At 36.8% G+C, this 7,443-nt stretch overlaps 1 pseudogene; it reads left to right on the plus strand.

The window, feature by feature from the left end:
- Positions 1 to 5,665: 5,665 nt before the first annotated feature.
- Positions 5,666 to 5,784, plus strand: LOC111736274 (annotated as a pseudogene).
- Positions 5,785 to 7,443: the final 1,659 nt, after the last annotated feature.

A 7,443-nucleotide genomic window follows, 5' to 3' on the forward strand; every position in this document is an offset into this window, starting at 1 on the left:
TGAGATGTAGGACTCTTTCCATGGGTGAAATTGGCTCAAGGACATCCTACCAACCTGGTTGAAAATTTCTTAGAACTGTGCTGCAGTCTAGGAATCTTCTCACATAATCTTCTTTCTTCCCCATTTCCTTCACAAATGACAGATCTGCATCATAGTATTAAGGCTTTCTTATCCTCTCCAGGCTCCCTTTCCTTTACCTTTTTCAGATGTTCTCCCAATAAATATCTTGCATATATTATCCCATGGTGGTGTCTGCTTCTCTGAGGACCTGAATGAACACAAGTGGTGTCAGGAGTGATCAAAGAGGATGGGCAGTAAGATGAGTTTTAGGATGTTCTCATTCACTACCTGGAAGGCAAAGAGGATGCCACCCTGAGGAGCATGTGGGTCATCAAATTGATTAAAAGATATCCATTGGAGAGAAATGCCCTGGCATTTATTTGAAAAATATGAGTGGAATGATAATGCTGTAGTTGCCATAAGAATACACATTACAGAGCTTTAACTACAGGAGCTTAATTGACCAAGAGCTCCATATTCTGTGCACTGAAATACACATCTAGCCCAAGACCATGCTTATCATACCCTGCTCCCAGCCACGGGCTAAATACTACAGGAGTTGTAAGGCGGACCTGCTCCCGGGAGACATGGGACTGCTCTCATAAGCACGTTTAGCTGGAGGACCCTGTGGCCGTAACAATGCTTCCTTAGAATTCACAGAATTCTAGGACATAGCAGTCTAGGACACTTTCACCTACCTTTCCCTCTTATCTCCATGCATTGTCATCTCAGAACTCCCCTACTTTTCCCTGACTCCTTCTCCATTTTCTCTCCCAGACATTGACATAATAAAACCCTTGCACATTTAATTCAATCTTACTATCTGCTTCTCAGAGGATGAGGACTAACACAAAATCTTGAAAGAACAATGAAGTTGACTGCTTACTGCTAAATTGCACTGTTTCCCATAGGGATAATGGCTGTAAACAGCTGTTAAAAGCTAAATGTGAGAGATACAGAGCCTCTTTGGTAGATTTTAAAGAGGCTCTATGTATCTCAGTGGAAGAGCTGACACACTGAAAAGCAGACTAAAAATCTGGTAGAGTCTCAAAGATCTAGATAATTTGAAAGAGTCATCAAGGTAGGTAAGTCTGTCATTCTAAGGTCAGGGTTTTAATTGAAAATATCTTAGGATCTTGAAATACAGAAAGAATACATCTGGTTGAATTCTCCTCAGGATGTTGACCCCGAAGACTCCTCTGGACTCAGAGCTTTCAGATGTGGCCCACTCTTTCCTAATAAGAGTTATAACAACCCCACTTCTAGAAGATATGGCAGAGGTCTATCCTCAACAGAACAACAGGTGTCTCAGGTGCTGCACTTACTTCCTGTCCTAGCTGCCAGGGGAAAAAAAAAATTCTAGAATAACCTGACTAGGCATGTGATGGGCCTAATAAGGGAGGGAAAGATACACTGAAGTAGATGCAAGAACCACACAGCACATACCAGCAGAAGTATCACTACAGTCGCTTTTGAGGGTGGATCAAGGGGTTGGAATATAAGACTGGCTTAATAGGAGTCCACTGATTTGGAAGCAATTTTTCAGTATGTGGACTTTAACTGTGTGTCAAGAAACCTAGTGTGGGGCAAATTTGCAGTTAATGTGGCTCTTAGTTACCTAGAGAAAGCAATGGCTAAAGCTAAGCACCTGGGATGATACTATTCTTTTAGAGGAAAACCAGACACTTGGTGGCAGGTCAACTACATTTCCATCTTTTAAGGGCTAGCAGTACATCAAATTGGCACAGGGGTAGATACCTATTTCACACTCGAATGTGCCTTCCTTGCTCTCAGAACCTCAGGCTATACCACTATCCATGGAGTTATAGAATGCTTAATCCACAAGTAACAGAATCCCACACAATGTAGCATATGACCAGGGACCCACTTCATAATAAAAGAGGTGCATCAGTGGACCCTGACCATCCTGAGTGACATCACACACCATACCACTTAAAGGCAGCTGGCCTCAAAGAGCACTGAAATAGCATTCTTAAAGGCATGGCTAAAAACCCAGTGTGGAGAAAACACTTTAAAATAGATTGGCATGCCATTGTTTAAGGTAAGATACATTCACTATATTGAAGATCTCTCTACAATACTGTGGCCCCAAAAGATTACATTGATTCAGAAATCCAAGAGCAGCAGGAAGAGTGACTTCACTGGCTATCACTCCCAGTGATCCACTGGTAGGTATTAGACTTCTCATCCTCATACCTCTGGGGTCTTTATGATTGAAAGTCTTTGTCCCCACAATGTACCAGTTGATTAAAGAAGCAATTTTAGATTGGAAGTCCTGGTCCCCCATGATCTAATTAACATCTGTAGAACGCTGCATTCGCAAACTAGATAAAATATTATTTTCAAAAGCACATGGTACATTCATCATGATAGACCATATAGAATATCACAGAAAATGAAAGTGTATGGAGCTGTAGGAATTAGTATTTCCACCAAGACAACTAACGATCAGAAAAGAACTGTCTGAATCAATTATTTTAGCATCAAGGTTTGAAGCATGGGACTATCCATGAAGTTTGGATAGAGAAAGAATTTATCTGGAATCCTAAAATATAATGGCTACACAAGAAGGGAACCAGGGCCAGCTGAGGCTGCCACCGGTGCTTAGGGCTCCTGGTGTACAAGTATCAGGAAGTAAAAAAAAAATAGTCACCATCCAGACAGGGGTAATTAAACATCAGCCAGGAGAAGTAGTAACAAACATTTTTACACAATTTAGTCATGGAGGAATATACAGATCTAGGTCATCCACTTAGACATCTCCTGGTAGTGCTTTGCCCACTGTTGACTGTGAATGGATATGCGTAGCTAATCTTGGCCTGAAAAGGGTATGACTGTCAAGGGTTCAGACCACCGAAAAGTGAAACTTTGGATGACACCAGTAGGTAAGTCTCTGTGACATGCCCAAGTGAGAGTTTAAGATGAGAAGAATATAGACCGGAGAGTAGCAAGGGAGGGGTAAGTATCAGTTGCAGCCCTTGAGACCAGCTATAGAAATATAGTTAACCTTCCTTCCCATCTATAAAATTCCTCATCTATATCGTCCTTCAGAAATAAAAGTTAAAAGGAACTATGAAAAAGCCATTCCTTGAAACTTCATGGAGCAATAGATCTGTGCAGAACAAGGGGTAGACATGATAGCCATCAAAATCTTTTCAAGTCTAATACTTAAAGTAGCATAATTGATTGATATCCCCAGCTGTTTCCCTTCTGGAGCCTGGCCAGGTTCTAAGCACAGTTTATAATATTAATGCAGGCCCATTTCTGTGAGACACAGTACTCTTTTAACAGGAGACTTTGGCTCAAGGATTCCTTATCAACCTGGATAAAACCTTGGAACTCTTCTGTAATCTCTGACTTTTTGTCTGCCGTCCCTTCACAAATATCAAACTTGTATTGCAGTCTGCAGGTTCTCATCTTGTCTGGCCTCTCTTCTTTATCCTTCTGGATTGTCACCTGCCCATCTACTCCTATCTTGGCATCTGCTTCTTAGAGGACATAAGCTTACACAGTACTAGAGAGGAACTGAAATAGCAATGTGATGGAAAACAGAGTAAGGGGAGGTATGGTGACAGAATAGACTAAAGATGCAAGTAGACCAAGATGATCAGACTATGTAAGGACTTATGTTTTGAATTTTTATCTTTACCCTAAGAAAAATGAGAAATTTCTTTAAGAGGCCAATGCCAAGGATATCATGTAGTAAAATGTTTACTTGAAATATAAACATTTCAGAATTGCGTGCATACAAACATCTACAAAAACCACACATTTGCACTTTATTTTTTCAGCTAGAGCTTTCTTCAGTGAAATACAGGAAATACAAAGGACAAACTCTAAGCTACTAAGTCATGAATGATAATAAGTCATCAAACTTCAATAACAATTGGTATCAATAAAAAGTACTTAAAGAGAGACTTCGTAAAATGGTACACATTGATTTTTCTTGGCTACAAGAAAGAAAAAAGAGAGAGATCATGAATGATTTAAGCAGAAAAAGAATATCTTTGTAATAATATCACTAGATTATAGAATTGATGAAAGTTCTAGAGACCCAATGCTGTGGCTGTGAAAATGTTCCTTCAGAGCTGCCCAGATATTCACATAAGACCATGCTTCCTTCAAGCTGCTCCCAGCACAGCAAAGGTACTGTAAATAAGCTAAGTTATTCCCAATGTGGGATTTCCCTGATGTGCAACTTTTTCTTAAGGATATCCCACTGACCTGACCAAAATTCTCTCAGAAATACCCAATCCGTTCCTCTTTTTCCCATCTCTTTTCATGGGTGTCAGATCAATCTGAAAGCTGTCTTGTTTGATTGCTGCTTCCTCCCACTTCTTAAACCTCTTCTGGCATTTCTCTCTATTAAATCTCTGCCACATCTTAACCCAACTGCTATATGTTTCTTGGAGGCTACCAAGACTTTAAAAATAGACAAAAAGAGAATGACCAAGCCACAAAACCACCACCAGTTCACTCCATAGGAACAGCCAGGTGGAACGCTACTGGTGAAAACACTGTCACTGTTTCATCCAGTGTCATCGTCAGGAACGGTCAGCATTTGTGCTGCTAGACTCTGGCTACTATCTCTCCTGTGGCCACTTCCATCATGATAAATAGTTTCAAAATCCCAGGAAGCAGTGAATGATTGGCTGAGCCTAAATATGTGGCTAGGCTGTCAAAGACAGAAAAAGAAATGTTGCTCCACAGATTATTCTAGAGGGAGGCAGTGTACCCCATAATACAAATATTTCATGCAATGAGGAGTTAAACTAAATAAGTAGAGAATTAGATACTTGAAGGCAAACCAAGTTTTCACAGAAAATGCAAACCAAAATTTCTTGATAAACAGTGGAAAAACAATGTTTTAATAAGGACTTCAAGAGTAAAATTTTATAAAATTTTGCTAAATTTTATTTTAAAATACTGGTATTTTGTCATATATTTAAGAGGAAGTAGGTCGTACATTCATTTTTGGAAATTGCAAATCGTTTATATGTGATCAATTCAGCTGAATTTCTTATTAGCCTAAAGTAATATTTTTAAATTTTAACTTTAAAATAATAATAAACAGGCACTTATATAATGAAAAAAATAAATAAAATATAATAAAAATGGTCATTTCTGCAAATTATTCAAGGATCTTATCAATTTTCCCAATAGATTTCTCTAATTCTTTAATATTCAAGTCATTCTCTTTGAAATACCAATCATATCATTGTTCTTTTATTTTATTTTAAACTGGTTTAATTTTGCTATTCCATGAGACAACAGAGTGCTGCATCCTCTGGTTCGAGATCGCACACACTTGACACCTAGCTAGCTCATCCACCTTTGAGTGAACTTGCAGATGAGTTACTAAGCTCTGTGAAATTTTCTTTACCTAAAAATGGGCTTAATTAAAAGACCTCCTTCATAGTTTTGAGAACTAAATAAATATATATATTAGAATAGTACCTATTACATAGTAAGTGTTCAGTAAGTGTAAACTGCTATCATAATCTTAGATAATATTTTGTCTGAGATGTCAGAATATTTTCCTTGGACTTCTTGAAACCATGCATCAGCTGTAATTTGCAATTAAGTCTATGGCCATGCCACCCTGAACAAGCCCGATCCTGTCTGATCTCAGAAGCTAAGCAGGGTTGGGCCTGGTTAGGACTTGGATGGGAGACCACCTAGGAAGACCAGGTGCTGTAGGCATAAAAAATAAAAAACAAAATAATAAGAGATTGTAAGCTGACAAGGTCTTTGCAATCTGTGAGGTTAGCCAAGGGTTGCTTCGTCTAAAAAAAAAAAAAAAACAAATAAATAAAAATAAATAAATAAATTTGCGATTAACTTGCATTTTTAATAATATTTTAGATGGTCAATGTAGACAGATGATAGATAAATGGATGATAGTTATAGATATGTGTGTAAGCATGTTAGCAAGAAATTTATTCAAATGCTGACAAATTTATTGGTGTAATGGCTTACGATAAATGTTATGTTAAACTAAGAGGGATGTTTGAGTGGGGACTACTTAAATAAGTGGTGGTTTAATTAGTGAATATTTTTATATTATGATTACATTTGTATGCATTTCTCTAATGGGTTTATGGAAAAGAGAATCACAGTTACATAAAATAAGGAAGTGGTGGAAGAGGGGGATTTTGTCTCAAAGTTGTGTTTTAAGTTTTTTAAATTACTAATCTATTTCCTCATAGTTACTAATTTAAAAATGACTATTCTATAAACTAAATGTGTTTTCTTCCTATTTTGAATTTTGCAAAAAGCTCATAAAATAACATTCGTTCAGATAAATTTGGTTTTAAATATTATTTTCATGAAAGCTGTTGATAACAGCATAGAAAACATTTTGTAAGGAAATGACAAGATTTTTTGAGGGTCTCAGAGAGCTTTATTATTTTTAAATCTAATTTACTATGTAAATTTGGCACATGGAAGAACTTAATTTTTTTTTCTAGTTCTCTTAAGATACGGATAAAAAAACCTTTAATACATCATACAAGGACATTCTTACCTCTCCATCCTTATCTGTCTTCTTAACTTTTCTTTCTGCTCTCCAAGGAGGAAGCTTTTTAAAATTTTCTATTTGAGATCATGCTCTTTCTTGCAATAGGGGCTTTGCACATGTTATTCCCTCTTCCTAGATTATGTAGCCCATAATTTCATCCTTGACAATTAATTTTTACTCATTCCCAAAATTTCAGTTTATATTCTCAGGAAAATCTTTCCTGATCATCAATTTTTCAGTTCTCTCAGAGAACTATGTTCCTTTCCCTCATGGTGATTTTTACTCATTAGTTATTAGTGCTTAATTCTTATTCATTAGTTACTAATAATTACTTATCCCTCATAGATTATAAACAACATAAAAGCATAGGGTATGTCATTTTTTTGTTCCTGGCCATAACCTAGTGCCTAGAAGAGTGCTAGCCACATTGTAGGTGTTTAATATATATTTATCATGTATATAAAGAAAGATATTTTATGCAAAAGAAGTTAATGAATGGGCTTTATTGAATCAATGAGCCTGTTTAAATTAAATGCAGTTTTGTGTGAGTGTATTTTAAGAGACAAGAATCAATGGTTTCTGTTAAATTTGCACCAGTATTTTTAGAATAAGATTGAGGATGATGAAGATTCAGAGAGTTTAAGATGCTTCCCCAAGTCACTGAGCCAATAAGCAGGAAAGTTAGAGTCTAGATTCAGTCTTTCTACTTCCGGCTCTAGGAATAATCTAACATATGACAGTACGTATTTTAACATTTATTCAGAGTAATATTTTTTTAAAAAAAAATGGCATAAGAGCTATGTTTTATGTTTATACTCTGTCCTAAGAGCTAAGGATTCAGA

The sequence above is a fragment of the Pteropus vampyrus genome, unplaced genomic scaffold (assembly GCF_000151845.1).
Source record: "Pteropus vampyrus isolate Shadow unplaced genomic scaffold, Pvam_2.0 Scaffold1, whole genome shotgun sequence".
Lineage (NCBI taxonomy): Eukaryota > Metazoa > Chordata > Mammalia > Chiroptera > Pteropodidae > Pteropus > Pteropus vampyrus.